This window comes from Lontra canadensis, unplaced genomic scaffold, assembly GCF_010015895.1.
Source record: "Lontra canadensis isolate GAN:19392208 unplaced genomic scaffold, GSC_riverotter_1.0 scaffold15, whole genome shotgun sequence".
In the NCBI taxonomy this organism is placed as follows: Eukaryota; Metazoa; Chordata; class Mammalia; order Carnivora; family Mustelidae; genus Lontra; species Lontra canadensis.
The window spans coordinates 23,699,613-23,725,661 of record NW_022631009.1 but is presented as its reverse complement, the minus strand read 5'-3'; positions in this window follow the sequence as shown (position 1 = coordinate 23,725,661).

The window sequence follows — 26,049 nt, the reverse complement described above, 5'->3', positions numbered from 1 at the left end:
ATGCGTAACTCTCTGTTAGCACGTTGCCAGGTATCAGTACTGTGGTAGTCATGTGGGATCACCTGCATCCATGGGACCATGTTGCCTGAGAGCTTTTGGTTTCTAAGGCCACACATCAGATACATAATTCATTTGTCCAAGCCTAACATTTCTAGTTTAATTGGGTGTGTTTTTTTTTCAAGCACACATATGCAATTACTTAAATCATATGGAGAAAAAACCCAAAGTGGTATTATTTATATAAAACTGAGAGCTAAAAAATTCACTAAAACCTTTGTTTAACTATTTTGTTACACTTTAAATCCTGAATTTTGTAACTTCCCTTAGCAACCACAGAGAATTAGTACCATAAAATTCTTTGTATATTAAGAGGACATACGATTCATCAATGCTGTCTTACTGGCACTCTCACTAAAATATAAAATTAGTGCTAAGATCAAAGACATTTGTAACTCAAAATGCCTTCGAAAATAATCTGATTCACTGCTTTCATTTCTCAGGTGAAGAAACTGCAACCCAGTTTATGGTTTATGGGATTATGAGAGCTAACCACCCCTCCCCCAATACACTTGAATCAACTGATTTTACACTGATACAACACTGACCTAGTAGGGTTGTATTCTTAATATTAACTTACTTCTTTTTTTTTTTTTTTTAAGATTTTATTTATTTATTTATTTGACAGAGAGAGAGATCATAAGTAAGCAGAGAGGCAGGGAGAGAGAGAGAGGAGGAAGCAGGCTCCCCACTGAGCAGAGAACCCTATGTGGGGCTCAATCCCAGGACCCTGAGATCATGACCTGAGCTGAAGGCAGAGGCTTTAACCCACTGAGCCACCCAGGCGCCCCATTAACTTACTTCTTTATAAAATTCTCCAGGAGTGTAAGAAGGTACACATGGGTGGATACCAAAATAATCTGTATTTATCTTTACTTAAGCTCATATCATTTCATTTAATTCAGTAGATTTATTCATTTCTAGTAGTCAGAATTAAAATCTTGTCTATGGTAAGTTGATAATCCCCCATGAATTCTTATTTTCTTATTTTTCAAAAGTTTGCAATGCATTTTACATTCTACTATCTAATGAATCATGTTCCTGTTGCAGGAACATCAATTATTGAAACTCTCTCAAATTATTTAAAGATAACTCTATTTATCAAATTATACTATTTAGATATTAAGTACCTTGATTATTACTTAAAATTACATGTCATTCCTTCATCCTGTCCCTTCTTCCCTCCTTGCCTCCCTTTTTTCTTGTTCCCTCCCTCCCAGAAATTAGTTATTTAGCAATCACAGTGTCAGGCAAAGTTCCAGAGGCCAGAAATACAGTGAAGAACAAAACCTACGGGGATCCTGACCTCTGGGTGTATAGCCCCTAGCTTAGAAGAAGGGCATTAAGCACGAAAATACAATACAGTGTGATCTATGTTAAAAGGTGGGGGAATGCTAATATGGGTAAGATTTTGAAGCTTGAGGGATATTACAGTTTGCCTTTTTTTTTTTTTTCCAAATAAAATGGTTATACCATTAATGGCTTGTAGCAGAGCACCTGAAGTAGCCATGACTAATACTTAGTTTACATTTTCTCTTCCTTCTTTGACCTTTGTGGCCATGATTCTGTCTACTTTTTGTTCCCTCATTTTTTCCCTCCATCAGCACTATTCTGTGCAGTTGTTCAACTGCATAGAAACAGCAACTGTTTATCTTCAAAATCTCAGAATCACCACTGACATTTGATCACAAGGAGTGCTTTTTTATAAAAGTGATTTATAAATAACAGTGATGGGCAAATATTTGTACCTTGAAAAATTCTAAAAGCACAATCTCCTCACAGTTCTACATTTCTCCTACTCAACGTGATTTTTATGTAACTTCTTATTCCCAAGTAAGTGGATATGCTGATGTTAATTTATGTGAGCTGATGTATGTTCTGAAATGTTCTGGAAAAAAAAGTTATGAACTTTCACAGTGGGTACTAGTACATGAAACTTTTGCTTAACCTCAGAAACCACGATTTTGGTTTTACCTCTTTTCTGTCTCCCACTTGGTAGCTGAAAACATTATTTCTAATAAGCTAAACTGATAGTTATTAATTTGTTCCCTGTGGCAAGATCTATGGATCCTGATTTGGGTTTATAGAAGCTCCTTGACACAGGACCAAATCATTCCAGTAAAATTATTTGATGACTGATTCCTTCCGTGTCTTATATAAGATCAATCCATGGGTTTTAAATTCAACCTTATCTTTGCACTCAAAATTCCTTCCTTCTTCTGAATGTTCTCGAAGTTTCCTCATGTTCACATCCATTGTGATTCAGTGGTTGGCCCACCATGCCTCACCTCTCCTATGCCCTGGCACTTGATCCCATTTGTCAACCTTATCTGTCATTGGTATCTGTTATGCCCAGTTCCATTGCATCTCCTAAATTCAAAAAGAGGCATCTCCTTTTTGCTACCTCCCTTCCTCTGCTGCACTCAACCTTTAGATACGTGAATTTCAGTCCTCTTAATTCCCTCACCTGCTTAAGTTCTGCCAAAATTAACATCCAAGTATGAAACTCACAGTCCAAGCTGCACTTGAATCCAGGAAGATAGAGTTGACATTGGAAAGCAAACTTTATTTTGGCCATTATATAATTAGCCACATGATTCTAAATTCTTTCATCTTCCTTTCCCTTTGCTTCTTGGTTAGTTAAAAAGATCTGCACAACAAGTTTACACAGAGTTATCTCTTTACATCTTGGTGATGTGTATAGACTAGAAGAAAATGTGGCTCAGGTGGGATTTGGTGTATATTTAACTTGGCAAGGCTTCAAGTAAAGCAGTGACACTCTTCTGCATGAGAATGTTTAGATAAATGATTTTTCAGATTCTCACTTGCAGCAAGGCTGGTGTGTTCCTGACTATCCTTGAAAGTCCCCTCCACTGCCCCCACCTCCCCCCCGCCTGCCGTCACAGTCAATTTAAGCTGACCTGGCAAGCCACCAGATTGCCTTTATGAGGATTATGAGTTATTAGGGTCATTGCCTCCTCTGCTGCACAAATGGTTGCTATGTTTTGAACAGCAACCAGGCAGCACTTACCCAACCAGCCATTCTAAATATCTTTTAAAGAAGAGGTTGATGTACATTTGATTTCAATGTCTGAATTTCCTCCCTGGGTTTTCTGAGCAAACCAGCTTTACTTTTGCCCTTAATTTCCAAGTCAATAGATAAGTAACTGCCAAAGAAGACCCATCCCAGAGAAGGCACAGTGTGTGAATCCAGCCCCTGGTCTCCAGTAACTTCATCAAGATGGGCATTCCTTCCCTACACTTGAGTCATAAGAAGGATATAAGCCCTATTGGATTTAGCTGTTGACCAAGGGGAGCTAAGATCCAGGGATAGTAAACGCTACTTGAATCTACAACACACTGTCTTCAGCTTCCAGTTGCTTTCTTCTACTAAACTCAGCATTGTAGTCACTTTCCTCTCCTAAGTATTATAGGTTATTGGGAAGAACTGGTGGGGCTAACTGAAATTTTTATCTTTCTAAAAAAAATTTATCTTTATCTTTATGAACAATAATTTTTGGTAGTGGAAAGCAGATAATTATGCACTAACTGCTGATATGGGCAGCCCAGCTGAGTTGGAGATATCATGGAATTGGAAGTGTATCCAGAGATACCTGCCCATTATGTTTCCTGAATACCGTCTAGAAAAAGGCAGAGCTTCCTACAACTGAACTTACGTTTTCTGCAAAAATGAGACTTGTGGAAATAGGTGGTCTTAACAGAAAGAAAGTCTGGATCATGCATTCAAGAATGCCAGGTGTATTATAGTTATTCTTCTCTCACTATTTCTCATTACTATAAATGTATTATAAAGATTTTGGGATATTCTGAAATGAATAAACACTTACCACCTGAGAAACTATCCTTAGGGATAGGTCTTTTCTCTAAGATGCGTAGAGTATACTAATGTGGTTGGGATAAGAGATTTCCTTTAAAACGCATGTGCTTCATTGTGAGGAGCACTCTTGGTTTCATGGTTGATAGATCGTGCAACTTAAGGCTGGGTGATGTACTTTTCCTGTTCCTTATTTCCTTTTCTGGTAAAATGGACAAAAGAATCCCTGAATCTGTGAGAAGGCATGTGAAATGACCATAGTATTACATTTTTTTTTTTTACAAACATATCCAAAAATTTTGCCAAGAGGATTTCTCTCAATTAAAGTGGACAGTGCCATAATAATTAGAGGATACTTGAGTAATTATTTAATTCTTAAGTGGGATGGATTTTGTTACAAATGTGTAAATCAAACAAGGATTTAAAAGAAAATTCTACTTCTTCTAATAATAATGATTCTATTTAAAGTTCACTGTTACTAATATGTTGAGATATTATGTACATGTGTGATCTGGAATCCCTCAGCCAAGGGCTGAGAAATATTGTTGGTGATTAAGTGAAAATGAATCTCACCTTGGGAATGAAGGAAATAAGTATGTTTGAGAATAATTTCAACATTTGTGCATGGGCTTGGGGCAGGACTGCCTTAAGGTTGTAATCCTTTAAAAAGTTTCTAAATGAAGTAGATAACTAATTTGTCCTGCAGAAAGCCTTCTCAGATTACTCTCTGCGTGTGCAGGATGGTTCCAACCCCACTTGAGGACTTTAGTGTTCAATGCACTCATCATCTGACCAGAACTGAGCCAAGTGGGATGAGGGAAGGTTAAATGGGAAGGCTTCATGTTTTCAGACAGTTCTTAAACTTCTAGGAAAGTTAATTAGGAATTGAAACCTTCAGCACTTGGCAGTATGCGTTGTTGGCTACTAGGGCATGGTGACAAATAGCCCTGAAAGGTCTTCACTTTCTTTTGTAAACAGAAAGGTAAGGAATTTGCACAAAAATGCACTGGTCAAGATCTGCTTTTCATCAGGGCCTAACCACATAGTAAACAACAGAAATAACTTGTTTTAATAAAGCATAGTGTTGAAACATTTATCAGCAAGTCCTTTCTACCAGCTTCAAAGGTATATTTGGATAAGGGAAAACTTTGCCTGAAAGAACACGATTTGAAATTTAATTATAACATTTTCTTCATATCAGGGTCAAGAGACTTAAGGCAAAAGTTTGAATTTTATGCAATTATGAATTTATCTCTTATCAGGCTAAGATATTATGACTAAGTATTTACTTATTATTGGGGGTAGTTGTAGTTGGAGCAGAGGAGAGGACTCTGAAAATTGTTTGATCTGGAATGGTTTAATTAATTCTATCACTGGAAGTGCCTGCTTGGGTTCCATGAGAAGAACTTTTCCTAATGAAAAAAAATATATATATTGTTATGATGAGAAAATAAACAAGATCCACACTGATCTGGTAAGAAAACATACGTACATTGGAAGGCAGGTCTGAACCTGGCCCAGGGAAAGTGCGAAAGTGTTTGAGATGCAAGTTCAAGCAAGTGGGATTGAGCAGTACAAGTAGAAAAATTCAAAATGAAAGAGAAACAGGGGAAGGGAAAACATTAGCATAATAGTTTTAATAGTTTCCAGCTTGAAGATGGGTACCGGAAGCTTGCAAGAGCTATAGAGAAGCAAATACAATTGTTTTTTAATCCAAGAGGATTTGTTTAAGTTTCAGTTTCTCTCTTCTAAGTAAGAAGCAGAGCTTCCTAGGAGGGCTATGCAGAGCTGCTTAATGGAAAGTTCTAAGTGGAAAATGATCTTCTGTGCCGCCTGAGATTGTGGCCACTAGCCACATATTGTTACTGAATACTTGGAATATGGCTAGTGTGTTTGAGTAGCTGAATTTTAAATTTTATTTAATTTTTAAAATAGCCACATGTGGTTAGTGACATCATGTTGTGCAAGGCAGCTAGGCTTTACCTGTTCAGACTTCTGTATGTCATGATCAAGTGATAGGTTTTGTCATTGGTCAGAGAGAATAGTTTTGAGAAAATTTGGAGACTCTAGCTGAGAAAGGACAACTTCTTGCCTCAAGTCTATATCTGTACTAAGCCCCTCAATTTGCACTAATGCAAATATTCCTTAATTGTAAATAATTCATACCTGTTCACCCCTGTTGGGTACTCAGCATTGGTAATGGGCCAAACCCACCATTTCCTGGGATGGCTCCATAGACCAAAGGAGAAGGTGGGATACTCCTGCAGATAATTAAAAAGCATGCATTTTAAATGGAATTAGATGGAATCTTGGAGTTTCCACCCCTTTTGGCTTTTGAATGACTGCTGAATTGCCACAAAGCAGAATTTGGTGAATATAAAATATAGGGTTTTTTGCTACAGAGCTATTAGAAATTTGTTACAATATGCTTTTTCAATTGACTTTTATCATGGATTTTTGTTGTTGGATTGCCTCCTCTTTGATTTCTGGACAACTGATGAAACATGTATTTCTGTACAAATGAATATACAGATTCCTCAACTTATGGTAAACCCACCATAAGTTGAAAATATTTTAAGTTGTAAATGCATTTAATATACCTAACCTACTGAATATCATACCAGCCCACCTTAAATGTGCTCAAAACACATTAGCCTATGGTTGGGCAAAATCATGTAATGCAGAGCCTGTTTTATAATAAAGTGTCAAATAGCTCATGTAATTTATTGAATACCATAATGAAAGTGAAAAACAGAATGGTTGTATGGGTACAGAATTTTTGTAAGTGTATTGATTATTTACTCTCATGATCTTGGGCTTACTGGGAGCTGTGGTTCCTTGCCACCATCCAGCATCACAAGAGAGATCTGTAGAGCATATTGCTAGCCAGGAAAAAGGTCAAAAGTGAAAGTTTGAAGTATTATTTATACTGAATGCATGTTGTTTTCACATCACTGTAAAGTCAAAAAATCATAAGTCACCTAAGCCACACCATGGTAAGTTGGGGACCATATCTATATTCACAAGTTGATATACCAAGGAAAAGTAAAATGTTAGTAAAGGAACAATATATGCAAAGGGACAACAGAGAAACAAGAAGGAAACATGGATTAAAGCCTTTGTATAAATATTGAATAAGATCTAGGGATTAATTATCTCTAAATACTATTGACAAATGTTATATGATAAGACTTAGAGAATTATTAAATCACCATCCAATGTGGAACCCAATTATATGATGAACTAAGATGAGAGAATTCTATTAAATGGATACCTAAATACCCTTGAAAGGATTTCCATAGTATCAGTAGAGTTCACTCTACCTTGACAAGATCAACTGAGTCAAGGAACTGACCATCCATCCCTCTTCCTTTTCTCTGTCCTACCTTTGTTTTCTGTTTCAGCAACCATGAGTATGAGTATGAGTAATTGAAGAATTATAGCAGAGGACCAGTGAGGAAAATCCTAGTTTCGATTTTGATTGTATCCTGTACTATCCAAGAGTCTCTGGTATTCTTTATCCCTGTATTTTCATAGAACTCTTGGGACCCAAACAAAGGAAGCAAGTTAAACATACTACATTAGCCAACTAATCAATCAACTAACCAACAGGCCTTGAGTTCCTCATATGTGTAAGTGACTACTCCAAGTGATTTGACATTGGTGTGCCTGACTTTGAACCAAAGGCCACGTTACTATAGAAGTGTAAATCCCTATGCCTCCTTTTTCAGCACACCTGTTTGGTTTAAAAACAAATATTAGATCCACATTCCATAGAGAACAGAAATTTTCTCTACTTTTTAATGACTTCCCAAATGTCTGGAGAGTTTCATAGTATTAGTAAATATCGTGAAAGAGAATAGGAAGTTAAAAAAAGAGTGAGAAAAAGAATTTTTTACTGCTTCAAAAACAGTGGCAAGTCTCCTGAAATGGTTAATGGACCATCTGTGTGCTCTGGCACCAGGAAATGTGTAATTTATTTAAAGTACCAGGAACATATCTGTCCTTTTAAATGTCTATCTGAAATAATATGTGTATTATACATGAAAATGAAGCAGGGAAAGAGTGGGTTTTTTAAAGCATAGTGTGATTATTTATTTCAAAGCTACTATTCTTGTCAACAAAAATAAAATTTATTAACTCAGGTAAGTATAAAGAATTAGCCATTTTCTTGCAATAAGGAGGGTAGGTAGATTACACCTTGAAAACCTTTCTGCTCCCATTTGGAAAAGCACTGCCTTGAAGCCTAAACACTTTTTTTTTTTTTAAAGATTTTATTTATTTATTTGAGAGAGAGAGGGAGAGAGAACATGAGCAGGGAGAGGAGGAGAGGCAGAGGGAGAGGGAGGAGCAGACTCCCTGCAGAGCACAGAGCCCTACTCAGATCTCCAGCCCAAGACACCAGGATCATGACCTGAGCCAAAGGCAGATGCTTAACCGACTGAGCCATCTAGGTGCCCCTAAACATTTTATTTGAAAGTCTACAGACATTGTAGTGGGAGAGGGAATGCTCAGGTTCTGAGAGAGACTACTTACCTTCTTAATAGTCCTGGGATCTGTATCTCTGGGAACACACATGCCCCACTCATTTTCTAGGTGTTCAGTATTAAACTCAAAGTCCAGAGAAGGACCTCCTTTTTTTTTTTTTTTTCTGGCTAGTTCCAATGCCTTCCTTCTTTTCAGTCCTGGTTTACTACTTATGAGGTTTATAGAAACACAGAAATCAGAGAGGGCAAAATCTCTATGGAATTACCCTGTACTTTCCTCCCATAAATGCAAATCGGTTCATCTCAAAGCTCTGTGGCTGTGTTTTGGTGTCCGGGTGGGGGGAAGGGGTAGTTATCAGATTTGATGGAATTAACTGGAGATTCACTCAGTAACATTTTAGCAAAATCCAAGTTTCTGGAACATCTCTTCTCCCACCCTTCCTCTTCAGGCAGTCTTTCTTCAGGAACACTGCTGTTAAATTTCTGTCAAGCTGACCTCTTTCCCGTTCTTTTGCGCCTTTGGACCTTCCCATTTGTTGTTCCCTGAGCCTGGAGCACTCTTGACCAGGCTAATTTCTGGTTAATTTTAAGGACTCAGCTCAAGTATCTCCTTCCCACCGCAGTTGTTTGATCTTTGACTTGATTCATCTGGTGTGTATTTTGCTTCTAAGAGATATTTGTAAGAGTTGGAATTTTGAATTTTGAATTTTGAATTTGAATTTTGAATTTTGAAGTTGGAAGTTTGAATTTTGAAAAGAGAAATTATTGTAATTTATGAGCAAACCCAAAAGTAGCTGTTAATTTATTGTTGATTTTTGATTGAAATAATTTTTCTGCCACTGAATGATATTTAAGACATTATAATATTTTCATTTTCAGTAATGGCTCTTCTTTATCTCTAGTATTAATTTTCATCTATTCATAATGTGGTGATTTCTATTTTTTCACTTCTTTAGAGTTTTCATAATTTTAGGTTAATTGCTAGATAAATTATCATTTAACTCTATTGTTTTTTCTCTTTCTCACTTTTCTATTGTAAATATGATGTATATCTTGAAAAGTGCATGAACTATACAGATACAGTATAACAACCCATTATAGAAGAAAATCTGTGTACCCCCTAGCTACTTCTTAAAGTAAACATTATCCTTAACCTGACTTTTAAAAAATGATTTCCTTCTTTCCTTTGCTATCTTTAGGTATACTTAAATGATATAATTTAGTTTTGCTTATCTTTGAAATGTACTTACACAGAACAATAATCCATATATTTCTGTGGCTTGCTGCTTTCATTTAATATGTTTGTGAGACTTATCGGTGTTCTTGCATATGATTGTAGGTCATTTCCAAAATTTGCTTATCCATCCTGCTATTACTCGGATAAAATTGGGGTTGCTTCCAGATGTACATTTTTTAGCATTTTTCCTGGTGTACGTGTACATTGATTCCTTTTGGAAAAATATGCTTGACTTTGTTGGATCATTGGGTATTCACATCAATGAATACATTGGGTATTCACATTCACTTTTACTAGGTAATGGCAAACTCTTTTACAAAGTAGTTGTACCAGTATACACTTCCACCAGAAATATAGAAGAGTTCCTGTTGCTCTGCATTTTTGCCAGTGTTCGATATTATTAGATATTTACATTTTTGCCATTTGGTGGATGTGAAACATACTTTTAATTTATATATCCCTGATTACTAAGGAGGTTTCTTTTTTTTTTAACTGATTATTTGCCATTTGGATGTCTTTTATTTAACTTTTTGCCCATTATTCCTTTGGGTTACCTTTTTTTTTTTTTTCCTTATTGATTTGTATGGCATCTTTATAGTGTGTTGTTGGGGGAAAGAGGGCTTTGTGCTATGCGGTCATTCAGAGACCCTGGCTCCTTCCAGTCCAAGACCTCATCACCTCATAGGACCTTGGAGCCTTCCACCATATCCTTTACATTTACTTTTGGCCAGAAGATGAAGGAAGAGAGACATGATGTGGGAGGAGGAGGGTCACGTGGGAAGTTTTATAGGACTCAGAACTGGAAGCACTGTGAATCAGTGACTTCTGCCTACATTCCAGCCAGATGCTGGTTATGTGGTTCTTAGGAAATACAAGTGAGGCTAGGAAGTGTGCTCTTAGAGTGCCCACAATGAAAAGGATACTAAGTTTGTCACGAAAGCACTGTCTCTCCATATATACCATGGTCATGATGACATTCTCCTATTATTTTCTAAAAGCTTTATAGTTTTTTCATTTTACATTCAAATGTTTAACCAATTTGGAGTTGAATTTTGATTTTTGTATATGATGTAAAGAAGTCATCCACTTTAAAATTTAAAAATAATTTGAATGCCTGTTGTTTCAGGATCATCTTGGAAAGCTTGTCCTTTCTGTTATCTTATCAGACCAAGAGTCAGTATATGGATAGGTTTATTTCTGGGCTATTTTGTTCCTCTCTGTGCCATTCACAGTGTCAGTACCATACACTTCATATTGTCATCATATGCAATTTATATACAATTCCTTTTTTAAAACTAGTAACTGAAGAATAAATGTCTTGTCTCTAACTGCCCCACTCAGGCCTTGAAGAAGGTGTTTAACTATTGTCTGTCTCATGTCACTGCAATGAAGAGAATAATAATCAATGGTTGATGAATTCGTTTTAATTTAAAAAGGTGCTATTTTATATTAAACAAAATTCACATTATTTGGGCCCATGGGATATTTATATTTTAGTTGATTATTGAAATTTTTTCTTCTAAATAGTAAAGCAATTTTGAGAGCTTAGTATATCTGACTGAGGATCATCTGTTAGCCTCTTTTTTGCTACACTAATGATTGTGTTCTTTGGGGGAAATTATTTAACATGAGACAACCCCTCTTACAAGAACTTTTGGTTTATTTTTCTGCTCACTTTAGATATTTCCTTTTTATCCCTGTTTAATTTCTGGAAGTCTTAATTTCTCTTAAGAATTTGAATAGCATTAATATATTTAGAATGATCTTTGCTGAAAGCTCCATTCCACTGTTTTCTCAGTTGGTTTTCTTTCCTTTTGCTATTTTATTTTTTTTTTTTAAATTGGGTTCTTTTTGCTTTCATATCTTTGAAGGGTCCTCTGTGAATTCACAGAATGTATTTCTTGGTGTTTGCATTTTTTTTTCTTTTTCAATGAAACTATAGCTTAATTTTCGTCTTTTTGCAGTTCCAGCTCTCTTCTACACTCATGTGTTTTTATTGCTTCCTCCTCCACACTAGTGGTTCCCCACCTGTTCCCTCATAAGCCGCCAGCGGCTCACAAAGCTGTTTCAGGTGGCCCATAAGCTGCCTGTCAGCTCACTGCTCCTGCCTTCACAAGCAAAGTGGTCAGCAAGGAGGCCTTCTCAGGCTTCCTGGCCACTGTCAGAGCTGACGCCCACCTGTTCCACAGTTTCTCCCTCCACCAGGGAAATAAACCTTCTTTCAAGTTTATGACTCATAACATTATAAATGGGGCATATTAGAGTCATTTGAATAATAAAAAAGAATACCCTGACAAGTCATACACCAACAGGAAGTCCATATTTCCTTAAGACTTGTGAACAGAGTATGAATTTTATATAGTCATAAACTATAACAAAAAAAGATTATTTATCTATACCTAAACTCATTCTAGATCTAAAAACCCATTTTAGCTTTAGAAAACTTATCTGTTCCAGATCATTCCCTAATTTTTAGTCTAACAATACCTTAGTGGGGAGGGAATGGTAAATCATTAGTCAAATCAGGATTCTCCCTCTCTCTGGATTTTTCTCTTCCTCCTGGGTTGGGGGTGGGGCACAAATAACATATGGCCTACCTAGAGGGTGTTGTGGGGAGGTTGGCATGTGTCCCCGATCACTTTCTGTCCTTGTCGGCCTGACCCAGATGTCATCATTTCATCAGGCCTGGGCATTGCTATATCCCATCACTCCCTGCTGGTGTCAGCAATTCCTCCCTGGCTCCCAGGTATTGGCTTCTCTCACTCTGTACTTCGTAATAATCATGAGGTCTTTTTGGTCCATTTCTGGTCTATCAGCCCCTCCAGCCCCTTTGTATATGCTGAGGTGGGGTGGGGAGATGGGAGGGAGTTCTTGGAGGTTTTTGCCATAGCACTTTGGACTGTTCAAGATTCTGTGAGACTTCTTTGGAGGTCTTTTTTCCTAGAAACTGTCTCTAGTCATTGCTTCTTTACTACTTGGGGCCCATGTGGGAGGCAGAGGTTCCCTATGTGGCTTGCAGTCTTTTCGCTTATGCTCTGGGAAGCAGCCAGGAGTCGTCTATTCTGCTCAGGGACTCCACAGACTTCTAAGTTTCTGGGATCCAACTCCGGATGGTGGTGCTGCCATTCTCCTTTCTCTCTCTCACAAGGGAATGGAGCCCTCTTTTGCTTTAGGGTGGGTGGATGGCATTACACCACTCTGCTTTCATTCCTACTTTATAGTATAAATTATGTTTTGGGTCCTCCAGGGTTTGGCCCTGAAATCTACCTCTTGAATTTCTAAAAGAATTTTTTCTCTCTTTCAATTACCTGACTTTTGCAATTGAAAGTCATGGCTTTTAAGACTGTTGCTTCCTCTCTGAATTTACAAAAATTGATTTCAGAACTAAAAAGCTGTGAGTATAACATTCAGTTTTCTCCCTACAGTGCCTTCCTAACAGAAGTGCGTATCGAAAGACCTTACTGCTGCTTGAAAGGGAGAGGGCTATGGGAACAGAACCACTCCCATGTTATTTAATGCTAAAATATTATGGCTGTAATATTTTAATTTGTCTTTCTTTATATAAACTTTGTAATAATTACCCAAGGAAGGTCTCCCCGCATTATCATTCTCTTTGGTATAACTATCATAGGGAAAGGCTGCTTATCAGTACATGGAAAGATTAAATAATTGCAATGAACCACTAAAAATCATGACATTTCAAATATTTATAAATATATCATTTTGTTTATAATTTTAATTATGATATAGGAGATTTAATGGGGGGGATATGATGGAGTAGCTTTTGAGTTAAATAGATAAGGTTTTAAATCCTAGATCTGGCATGTATTTTCAGTGTGACCGTGAGTAACTTAGTTAAACCCTCTGAGTCTTTATTTTCTTATCTGTAAAATTGGAGGGTAACATTTTTTCAGTGTTCTATAGCACACTAGTTAGGAAGAACCCATAATGCAAAAAAAGAGAATTTGTGGTCAAATGAAATTGGAAAGCACTTGAAAATATATAATTAAATAAATGCCTTTAGGCTGATATCACCAAATTCCTGTGTGCAGATAAATTTAATTTTTGATTATGCAAGAAGGGAACATTAAGTAGTGGTTCTTAGTTGCAAGGAACAGAAACCCATTCTGGTTGATATAAGTAGGAAAGGAATGCATTAGACAGATACTGGGTGGTTTATGGAAATGGCAAGAAGACTACAGCCAGGTATGGAGAAACCACAAAGTCAAAGAAGTTTGGGGGACACCAGGCCATCTTCATAGACTAAGCCAGTTGGGGGAGCCTGTATTCTCCTTGTTGCTGAGCACTGTGTCCATCTGCTCCACTGGCTCTGCTGTGAATGCTAATACTGGGTGCTACTGCTATGCTTGGGATTTGATGGTGATACATCTGGAGTCACCTCTTATTCCCAGCATGGATTCTTGGTAAGCCCTTGTTCTTTGTTTTACTAACTTCCAATTCAAAATCTGGGGGTCTGTGGTAGCCTGCATAATGACCTCTCAAAGATGTCTATGTCCTAATCCCTGGAACCTGTGAAAGAATATCTTACCCGGTAAAAGAGATTTTGGAGATAGGATTAAGGATTTAGAGATGGGGAAATTACCCTGGATTTTTCTGGGTGGGACCAATATAATCCTCAAGGTCCTTATAAAATGGGGGTATGGGGATCAGTCAGTAGTAAGTGATGTGATGATGGCAGCAAGAATGTGAAATGATATGAAGTGGGTGCTATGAGCCAAGTATTGTAGGCAACCTCTACAAGCAAGGAAACAGATTCTGACCTCAGAGCCTCCAGAAGGAAACAGCACTGCTAGCACGGTAATTGTAGCCTAGTGAAACCTATTTTTAACTTCTGATCTCCAGAACGGGAAGAAAGTAAATTTGAATTGTTGAAGACACTAAGTTTCTGGTACTTCATTACAGAAGCAACAAAAAGTAAAACAAAATCCTTAAATTGATTGGCACAGTCCAGGTTATGTGTCCAAGCCCAAATAGGAAGCTGGGAAGAAAGATATGAAGAGTTTTCAGTTTCTTTAGTGGGAACTAGCCTCTACTGTCATCAGGATGCCTAAAAACATAAGAAATGTATTATGATACTGGTGGCTTACCCCACTTACCAAAAGACAAAAGCTACCACCTACAAGAATATTCTACGTATTCTACAGTGTTTTCCAAATGTGTTAGATAGCAGAACCTCTATTTCCTATTTTTTCTTGGAACATTTCCAGAACATCATCTAGGCTAGATTAGAAATAATGATGAAAAGCACATGTGCATAGTATTCTCTCAAAAAGTGATGATCTCTTTATGGCTGCTTTTGGTAGCTACACTAGACTAATAACCAATAGGCTTGATAGTTATAGAAAATTATTGTTTTAGTCTTTTTGAGTAAGAGAAAAAAATATGCCAGTTTAAACTATGGGAAGCTTGAAGCAATAGAGCATCAATAGAGAATAAGGAAGGAAATGAGAAAATAAAAATGAGAAGAGATGCAGAACAGTTTGGCAGTGTTGTTCTCCATGTAAGGAGGGAACGGAGTCAGGGAGGCAAGAGCAGTAGCTGTGGAAATACTCCTGAGACAATGAGGATCTTGGTCCCGATGGTGGCAGTAGACATGGAGAGGAAGGGTCAGATATGAGGGAGTCTGTGAAGGAAGAATTTATAGAGCTTGGCCAACTGATGGTCATAGGGACAAACTGAAAAGAGAGGACTGAAGACTAGGGACCACTCAAAACATGATGTTTCTGAAATGGAGACTTTGCAAAAGGAGCTAGTGTTTATTTTTATTTTTGTTTTTGTTTTAAAGATTTATTTATTTATCTTAGAGAGAGAGAGAGAGAACGAGAGCAGGAGAGGTAGAAGAAGAGAAAGAAAGCCTCTCAAGTTGATGCTGCACCAAGCATGGAGCTTGATGAGGGGTTTGAGCTCCTGACCCTGAGATCACGACTTGAGCCAAAACCAAGAGTCTGGCGCTTAACCGATTGAGCCACCCAGGCACCACTGTTTGGGCTCATTTTAGATTTCCTTTAGGAAACGTGAAATTGGGGCTAGAATCAGTTAGAGCATTTGGTTTGTAGATGTGGCTCTGGGCGCCACCAGGGCAAACAGGATTGTGCAAACTTTATGTCTGTGCATACTAGGTGAGGAGGAAGAAAAGGATGGGAACATTATTGCATGGGAACATTAGGGTAAGAATCTTAGAATTTTTTGATGTTTTTATCAGACTCACTCTACCTATAGATAAGGAAATGATGCCTGGAAGTTTTAAGTGGAAAGGAAGAACTATCAGTAAAAGAGGCAAAAAAAAAAAAAAAAAAAGGAAAGTGTGACAAAATAGAGAGTTTTTAATGTTACAGAACCAAAGGGAAAGTGACTCAGGTGCATCAAAGAGAGACTTGAAAGAAACCTTAAGAGCTTAACTCCATAGGTTCAAGGTGTGGTACTAGACGTTTTTTGCATTTAATTTTCACAGCACCCCTGCAGTGTGAAATTAACCCACCATATTTTTGCAGGTAAAAATTTTTGCACCCACCCATTTGACAGTGGGTGAAATTGAGCCTAAGAGAGTTAAGTATCCTGCTCAAGATTATGTATAGTATATAGTTGTAGAGTGTGTATGTATAATATATATGTATATATATTATATATCACTATATAGTATATAAGTTGTACAGCTGGGATTTGACTTCATTTGCCTGACTTCAAAACCTTGCTCCATCATAGGTAATTTTTAGAGTAGGGAAGTATACAGGACAAATATCTGGAAGGGCACAGATTAGTTTAGGAGATGTTTCTAGAATTCCTTAAAATTGTTCCTGATGGGATGATCCTTACTTACATGTCTGGCCTGGCCAGGAATATTTTTCCACTGGTTGAAAATTCTCAAGGTACAAACTCTAAATGCAGAGCATCAAGTCACAGGTACCCAGTGGAGTCACAGATGGCTGCTTAGGCTAGTGGAGTGGAAGGTTGCATTCATGATCCATCTTCTTGGTCTAGTTCCCTGAAAAGTTTACTTTCTAACTCACATCTTTCCAAATCAGTCTGGTTTCTCTTCTTGGATCTCCACTTCAGACCTGGGGCATTCCATCTTCTATCTCTGGAATGTTTAAAGAGTCATGTCCCATCCATCTGAAGTCTTCAGATTATCCAGAAGCCTTTGCTGACAAAAGTCCTCCTGGGCTGACTTTTCTCTTGATTCTCATCTCCTAATTCTCAAATTACTCTTTGGTTCATTTCCCTACCTACGTAGAAGCTTATCTTACCAGCAGCTTATCTTATCATAGAAGCTTACCAGTTTCTTACCTATTTTGCATGTGTAAAAATCCAACTCAGATCTCAATTCTAATGCAAAAAAAAAAAAAAAAAAAGCGTGTATGAAATTTGGTCATAAAGGAGACCAGGTCTGTTTTCACAGAGCAATCAGTGCCAGGAAAAGAAAGCATAGTCAGAGAGATCACAGGTTTGCAAGTGAGAATTCATAGTAGCTATGAAATGGACAGTATAGAAACACCAGAAGCAGATATAAATCCTTGCTTTGAAAATCTTGGCTGAGGGGAAAGAATAGGGTTTAGTAGTTGTCAGGCTGTTAAGAATTGTCTTTTTGTTGTTGTTGCTGTTACTACTTTTAAGGAGAGGCTGCTGCTGTGTGTCTGATGGAATTGGGAGACAGGAGAGCAGAACGATTAAGAGCTAGAATTCTAGAGTCAGGAAATAATGGGCTGGAATCCCAGGCTCTGTTTCTCAATAGCTGGGTGTTAGATGTAAATTTCTTAACCATCATAATCCTTGCTACTCAAAGTGTGGTCTATGGGCCAGCATCACCTGGAATTTGTTAGAAATCCAGACTCTTGGTTCTTGCCCCAGGCCTATGTATTTTGAAAATATCTCTAGATAATCCATATGTACATTATAATTTAAGAAGCTGTGCTCTAGGCCACAGTTCCCTTATCTATAAAATAGGAATAATTATGGTAATATAGTATCAGTAAGGATGAAATGGCATGATATATATTAGGCACATAGCAAGTACTCAAGAAATGTTCAGTTGTTATTGTCATTATGATTGAGGTTGAAAACACTGAAGAGAAGAGAAGAGGTTTGGCAAAACTCTCCCTTAGCAGGAGAGTTGGGGTAAGTCCAGGGTGTAGCTGGAGGGGTTGGCTTTCCATAGAAACAGGACGGGCTTTTTCCGCAGGGGAAACAGGGAAGGATGGTTCTTTCCTTGACCATTCCAACTTCCATCAGAGGGGCAATCTCTAAGCCCCCTCTCCAATTCCTCAGTATCTTCGGTCTTTGTGATTCTCTCTGGAGAATTAAAGTTCTAAATATTATGATGGCTGTACTTATGCCCTGTAGAAAGTAAATAGTCTCACTGAAGACATTTTAGTGAATTCAATAGTTGGGCTTTAGTATTAAAAGTGGGTAGAGGCACTGGTTTTTGACCTGATACCTAAGTATTCATTTGGATTTTGCTTGAATTGGCGGCAACTCTTAAACACATGGTTCTGTGAAGGAATAGACAGAAAAGATAATGTTATTTTTGTTGTTTCCATGACAACGGACATGCTTCATGGAATATATCCATCATGCATAGTCTTGAACCATCTGGTTTCTAAGTCCTTGGTGAAAACCCTCTAGGAATGAAGTGTAGGTAAACTTTAATCAGTTTTATAATTACTGTAGTCCTTGCAGAAATTATTTAACTTGATTTTGCAGCTGCTTCGACATAAGGCCCAGAGGTCTTATTAGGGTTTTTATTGCCACTTTTAAGGAGCAGTTTAAGAATCATTATTGTACTTTAGCTGCAGATGCCACTGTTTCTGTTTTAGGTCCTGAGACTAGGTCGTAGTGACATCACACAAAGACGGAGAAAGGTCAAAGTTATTTTTTCCAACTGGCTCTGTCAAATATAAAAATTAACCATACTTTGAGCTGAGTTTTATGTATTGGTAATGTATGTTTATGTTAGAGTTTCTGTCAAAACAGGGATTAAAGATAAATGTAGCTAATTAAAAGAACATTTGCTTAGAGCTCCTGGTAATAGATACCTCTTTGTGAGGTCTTGAGGTATGGCTTTCTTTAAGAACTGATGCAATTTGTGTGACTGAATCTGAAGAGGAGAGGAGACATTTGATTTTCTGAAAATAAAACACAAGTCCGAGAGCTATCCAGTGCAAGCTCTAAGGAAATAACCCAAGAAATGGTTAGGTAAATTTTGCTGATGTGGTGAGCTATGTAAAATGTACACATCTAACCCACTTCCGACCTTTCACCCTACCAAATACAGCTTCTCAGAAGAGCCTTTGAAGCAAATATGCTCTGGCAGGAATTGATACCCTGTGAATGGTACTGGATGAGTCAACATATTTCAAACTGAGCCCTAGATGATTAAAAAATAAAATAAAAACCTTTAGAGTCCAAGTAGGCAATTTTTACCTTTCTTCTTCTTTTTTCTACTAAGCAGTTGGACTCTCACTGCTAATGATTGTGTTCCTATCATCTGTGTTTTCTTGTTTATCTATAGTGGGGGGCGGGAATTGTGGAGACCAAAGGGTAGTTTTTCTTACTTCCCATCAACTACCAAAGCCAACTGGATTTATGGTCCAAAAGCTGTAGATCAATTCCTAGGGATTAGAAGGCATCTTATAAAAGAGGTACCATTATTGTCTCCGTGTGTATGTGTGTGTGTGTGTGTGTAGCTTTACACAATTTTATACCACATATGGGTTCATGTTACCAGTGCCTTCATTTTTTTAAAGATTTTATTTATTTATTTGAGAGAGAGAGAGAGAGAAAGCATGAGCAGGGGGAGGGGCAGAGGGAGAGGAAGAACTAGAACTCCCAGCTGAGCAGGGAGCCAGATGTGGGACTAGATCCCAGGACCCTGAGATCATGACCTGAGCTAAAGACAGTCGCTTAATGGACTGAATCACTGAGCCCCTCAGTGCCTTCATTTCTGAGAGGCATTTTTTGATGTGTATAACATTACACATTGACAGTTTCTTTAGCTCTTTGAAGATGCTTGTTATCTTGTGCTTGCATGAATTCTGATAAGCCTACTGTAATTTTTTTCTTCTGTATGTAATAATGTCTGTTTTTTCCCTTCTGGCTCTGGGATGGCTTACTTTATGTGTCAGCTTGATTGGACCACTGGGTCCCCAGATATTTGACCTAACCTTATTCTGGGTATTTCTGTGAGGTGTTTTGGGATAAGATTAACATTTACATTGATTGGCTGAGTAAAGCAGATTGTTCTCCCTAATGTGGGTGGGCCTCCTCCAATTAGTTGAAGGCCTAAAGAGAACAAAAAGGCAGTTTTTTTGGTTTTGTTTTGTTTTGTATTGTTTTGTGAGAGAGAGTTCTTCCTGCCTGATGGCCTTTGAGCTGGGACATTGGCTTTTTCCCCCCTGACTTCAAGCTTGAACTGAAACATCTCATACCTGCCAGCGGTCAGAAAGGAACTCTACATCCATTCTCCTCGTTCTTAGACCTTCAGACTCAGATTAATGAACCAGGACTTTCCTGGATCTGCAGCTTGCTGGTCCACCCTACAGATCCTGGGACTTGTCCTCCATTATCACATGGGCCAATTCCTTATAATAATATAATAATATATATATATAATATATAATAATAATCCCTTCTTTCCCTTTCTTCCTTGCTCTCTTAAAACAAGTGATAGCATCATTTATCCCAAGAAACCTATTGCATTGTATAAATTACATATTACATGGTGTAATACAAAAGAAAAGTTTCATCTGTCAATGAAGAGATTTAAATGTTGGGTATAGGATGCAGTAAAATTTCTGAATAAACCACGTTAGTTGCAAAAGATTTTGACATTTGAAGACATTTTATATTTAACGGAGTTAGGGACTATCAGAGTGACCTTCTAGTCATCAGAGTGATTCTGGAGCTCATTTCTAACTTCTAATTTTACTTTGATATAAGGTGCTATTCCACGGATTTGTTTATTAGCTCCAAAACTTTTGCCAGGAAAACACACATACCACAAAGAATTATATAAAGTAAAAACCTGCACTTGTTTTAATAAAAGGTCCCTTTGAAGATTAAGAATTGCCAACTTCTGGTTGTGAAATATAAGTTTTTACCATCAGATTACCAGGAGAGGTTTATATTAGGGAACTTAATAGTGAGTATGGTAATTCTACCACCAGAGGGCTCCAGATTTTTTCTTGAATACAGTCAGAAAAGAGATTAGTCTTGGTATTTAAGAAAAATTTCTCATCTGGTATGTCCAAGCCAAATACCACAGCTTAAAGGCAAAAACATGGGTTTCCATTCAACTCCCCTACATTAAAAAATATATATATATATCTATATATACATATATATTTGTGTATACACAAATATATATATATACATATATATAGATATATATATTTGTGTATACACATATATATACATGGAAACTTTTGCTTCTATGTTTCATAAGGCAGTTTTATGTCCTTTTTGGAGATTTAGAAAATCAAAATATTATAACCTTCTATCATTTTTGTTTATATGAACTTGAGATACTTATTTTCTTGACAATCTTGAGACCTTCCTGGAGTCAGATGAAAGTAGTGCTTTTGGTTAAGTTGGCCAACCTCTTAGGAATTCCAGTATACTACAAAGAGGTAATATCTGAATGGAGGACATAGTGGAGATGGCTTTATAGAAAGCTGTGAAAGACCCAGGTGCTTATCAAGGCAGTACTCTGTGCATGGCAGCAGGCTGAGAAAGGCACCCCCATGTAGGGAAACCATAGTCTAAAAGGATAGAGAGCTTCCAGTGTGAGTTGGGAAATCAGATTTCTACACATGCAACAAGTCAGAACAACTCTTGAAAGAGAGTAAATATTTTGGAACATAAAGGTCCTATAATAAAATATATATTTGAATATAAGTTACTAAACTTTATTGATGTTGAATGTCTAAAATCTATGTTTATTCATATTTCTACTCATTTATTACCAATTTATACTTCACATTTTTTTCCCCAAAATGATTTAAGGCAGTTACTCCATTTGAATTATTTTTCAATCATTTTATGTGATACCCTAGAACCTTTATAGTGAAAAGTCCATTGGCTTGGAGTTTTTATTTCTGGTTCTGATTCTCATGAAACTAGCTCTGTGATTTGGAATAAATTATATTACCTCCATGGTCTTCCCTTCCTGTGAATACATAGCTTAATTGAGGTATCAATTATATACCATAAAATTCACCCTGTGTACATGTAAAGTTCAGTGATTTTTAGAAAAGATAGAGAATTGTGCAACCATTACTACAATGCAGTTTTGGAACATTTTCGTCACCCATAAAGGTCCCTGGTACCTGATTGCATTCAATCTGTGCTCCCAACCCCAGCCTGAGGCAATCCATAATCTATTTTTTGTCTCTATGAATTTGTCTTTCCTGGAAATTGCATATTAATAGAATCATACAACATGTAGTTTTGCTGTGATTGGCTTCTTTCACTTTGCATGATGTTTCTAGATTTATCATGTGGCATGTATGTAGATATGTCAGGTTTTGTTTTAAAAAGATTTGAGTTATTTCCAGTTTGTGTCTCTCAGGAATAATGCTGCTATGAACATTCATGTACAAAATTTTCCAAACATATGCTTTTATTTCTCTTCGTATATACCCAAGAATGGAATTGTTTACCTATATGGGAATTCTATATTTAATTTTTAGAAATTGCCAAAATTTTTCAATATGGCTGTATATACCATTTTACATCATCAGTGTAAAAGGGTTCCAGTTTCTCCTCATCTTCACCAACACTTTTTATTAGTGTTCTTTTTTTTATTATAGTCATTCTGGTGGTTATAGTAGTATCTCATGGTAATTTTAATTTGCATTTCCCTATGACTGATATTGAGCATTTTTGCACACTTAATAGCTACTTATATATATTCTTTGGTGAACTATCTATTCAGATAATTTGTCCACTTTTTTTTTTTTAAAGATTTTATTTATTTGACAGAGAGAGAGAGCACAAGTAGGCAGAGAGGCAGGCAGAGAGCAGGGGAAGCAGTCTCCCCATTGAGCAGAGAACCCAATGCGGGGCTTGATCCCAGGACCCTGAGATCATGACCTGAGCCGAAGGCAGAGGCTCAACCCACTGAGCCACCCAGGCGCCCCAGTTTGTCTACTTTTGTGTTGCTTGTTTTTTTATGAAGGTGTAAAACTCCTTCTTCAAATAGTTCTTAAGCAGTTTGTTAACTAAAACTGTTGAGGAGTTGGCATTATTCAATCATTCCACCAAGATTGACAATTAAACTTCTTCATATGCCTGCAATGACAATTACATTGCAACTGTTACATAACAGTAATTGTGAGTCTCCTTAATTATGGCACATTAAAATGTGAAAACGTGTACCTCTTGAAATGGATAAAATATGCTAATATTATAATGTAGTTTACTCTAGAGAAGATCTGGGATTAAATAATTATTAATTATTTAATTTTATCCAAAAGGCTTAAGAGCCTGAAGAAAATAGGATGTCCTTACCTATTAAGGGATTGTATACATGGAATTCTGTTTCTGAATAAGCTCAGGAAATAGTCATAGAGAGAATCTGGTTTATTTCTTCTCTGTATTCATTTTTATTGAAACTGTGATTTTGTTAAAAAGACAATAAAAAATGTTTCACTATAATTTGAGTCAAGGAAAAGGGCAAAGCCATTAAAACAACTTGAACTGAATCAAAATCCTGCCTTTAATGAAATTTCAGATTAGAAGTTGGCTTTAAACTATGGAATTAATCTATTTTTGTCTTCAAGTAGTAATACTTTTTAAAATTACCAGACAGTCCAAAACTTGAGTAGGGTTCATCTTTATCTTTTCCTCTATTTTGTAGTTGGTAAGGAAAAAACCTTATAAAAATTAGATCATAGCAGAGGAAACAAAAGTAGGAGAAATGAGAATTTTTACCCTCATCAATCACTTCTGAACATAAGGAAGTACTGTTTTGCACCTTTCACAAGTGCCTTGTCTTGTTATCTGTTGTAACCTGAAAACATATGACTTTAGGGAGAACTTGGTAGTTGATAAGAGAAATGAGGAAGACGCAGTGCCCAGGAGTTCTGACTTCTGGCCACATTGATAACTGTCATCAGACCATAAATGTATATAGTTGGAAGGAATTGTAGAGATCCGTTAGGCTTGGTGATACAAATACAGAGGACTGAAGACGCCAGAGAGGTAATACAAATAAATGGAAAAGGCCAATTTCATGATCTTACCTATTTTTCTTGAAACAAGTGGTCCTCTCAGGATGTATATCTTTTCCCTACTGTTGACAGTATCATGTGTAGAGAGATATTTCTCTGACAAAAATAGTGCAAGTAAAAAGGTATATAGCAGAGGTCAATAAAATATAGCCCAGTGGCCAAATTCAGCCTGCTCCCTGTTTTTGTAAGTCAGTTTGTTTTTCTTTTTGAGAATGCAACAATATTTATTTGCTTATGTGTTGTCTATGACTGCTTTCTTGATATGATGACCAAGTTGTATACTTGTGACAGAGACCATATGGCCCTTAAAGCCTAAAGTATTTACTATATGGCCATTTATTGAAGGAGTTTACCAACTTGAGAAAAATGACAGCTAGCCCAGCCCTCAGTGATGGGGAGATAGAAAATGTTGGGGAAAGTGGCAAACTGGAGTGTGAGCTCCGTTTTAGCAGATTGTTGTCTCGTGTGAATTGGCTCAGTGTTGCCAGAGCTCATTTTATGAGAAGCTCAAAATTTGAATTTTATGTGAAATCTTTTTATCTTTAAAGATTGGTTCAAGATTTTATTTAAATGGTACAGGCCAAAACTTCAGAATCCCCCATTTGAATTCAGGCTAGATTTGGCCATTGGACTTTATAACTTAAGATCTTTTTTCCCCCTTAATTTTGGTTATTCTACTTTTTTCTTTCCAGAAGTTGAACTGAGTTGTTGTTTTTTCTTAAAAACAAATCTGCTATTCTACTTTTTATAGTTTCCTTATTCCTTGCATGTATTTTCAAACTTACCTTTTGAGTATGGTTGTTCTATAGTTTGCACCTGATAAGTAAATCTAGTATTTGAAATTTTTATGGATCTTCTTTCTGTTATTTCTGCTGCTTATCAGATTTCTGGTACCCTCTTTTCCTAAATGCTTGGAAGGCCTAGGACGAAGGCATTTTCTTCCTTAGAGGTTTTTATTTGCTTCTCACAGGCATATGAACATACTAAAGTCCCAGATCAACTTCATCTAAGTTTAAGACTTCAGATTTCCTGAACCATAGAAAGTGGATTCCAAGAACAGGAGAGAGTAGTTTGTTTACTGTGGAGAGATTCTTCCACTAATGTCTTACACACACTTTTTTAAAAAGATTTTATTTATTTGTCAGAGAAAGAGAGAGAGAGTAATGGCAAGGGGAGTGGCAGACAGAAGGAGAGGTAGGCTTCCCCCAAGCAAGAAGCCCAATGCACAACTCGATCCCAGGGTCCTGGGATCATGACCTGAGCTGAAGGCAGACACTTAACTGACTGAGCCACCCAGGCATCCCTCATGTCTCACATTAAACTTAAATTTTTATCTGCCATGGAGGTCAGCAAAATAAAAATAGAATTTTTTTTGAATTGGTAAATTCCCTTAAAGCAAAAGCGACTCCTCTCCTGCTTACTGCGCTGTTTTTGTTTTGTGTTTTGTGTTTTTTTTTTGTTTTTCCCTCAGTTTTATCTTGATTTGTGATTTTCTTGTTAGGTCTTTGGTGGTTCTGTATTTTTATATATTTTATCCAGCATTTTTAGTTTTTAGTGGGATGGCTTTCTCTAAGTAGTAACTCACCATTATCAAAAACAGAAACCTGATCTATTTCAACCCTCTCATTTTAGAGATGAAGAAATTTTAGGACCATAATGTGAAGTAAATTATCCAAAATCATGCAAATATCATTTTGCAATACTTGGATTAACACTTAGTTCTCCTGACCCACAAATCAGAATTCTTTCTATCATCCATACTTCAGTATAGAATGTGAGTCAGTATTGTGCTGGCAAATGTTTAACAACTGGGTTTTTAGAAAAAAAATCTTGATCATTATCTTCATCAATTTTTGTGGTGTAAGTGCTCCCACCATGGCTAATTTGAAGCTACCAACTTGATAATACTGAGCATAGAGTTGAGAAGAAATGCACGAGATGCACACAATTGGCTCTCATGTGCTGGTATAAGATAACTAGCATACTACTGTACATAACTTTGAGATAATTAGTGTTTTTTTAAAAAATAACTCTATGTTTATAGCATCAATGTCCACAATAGCCAAACTATGGAAAGAGCCTAGATGTCCATCAATAGATGAATGAATAAAGAAGATGTGGTATACACACACACACACACACACACACACACACACACACAATGGAATACTATGCAGCCATAAAATA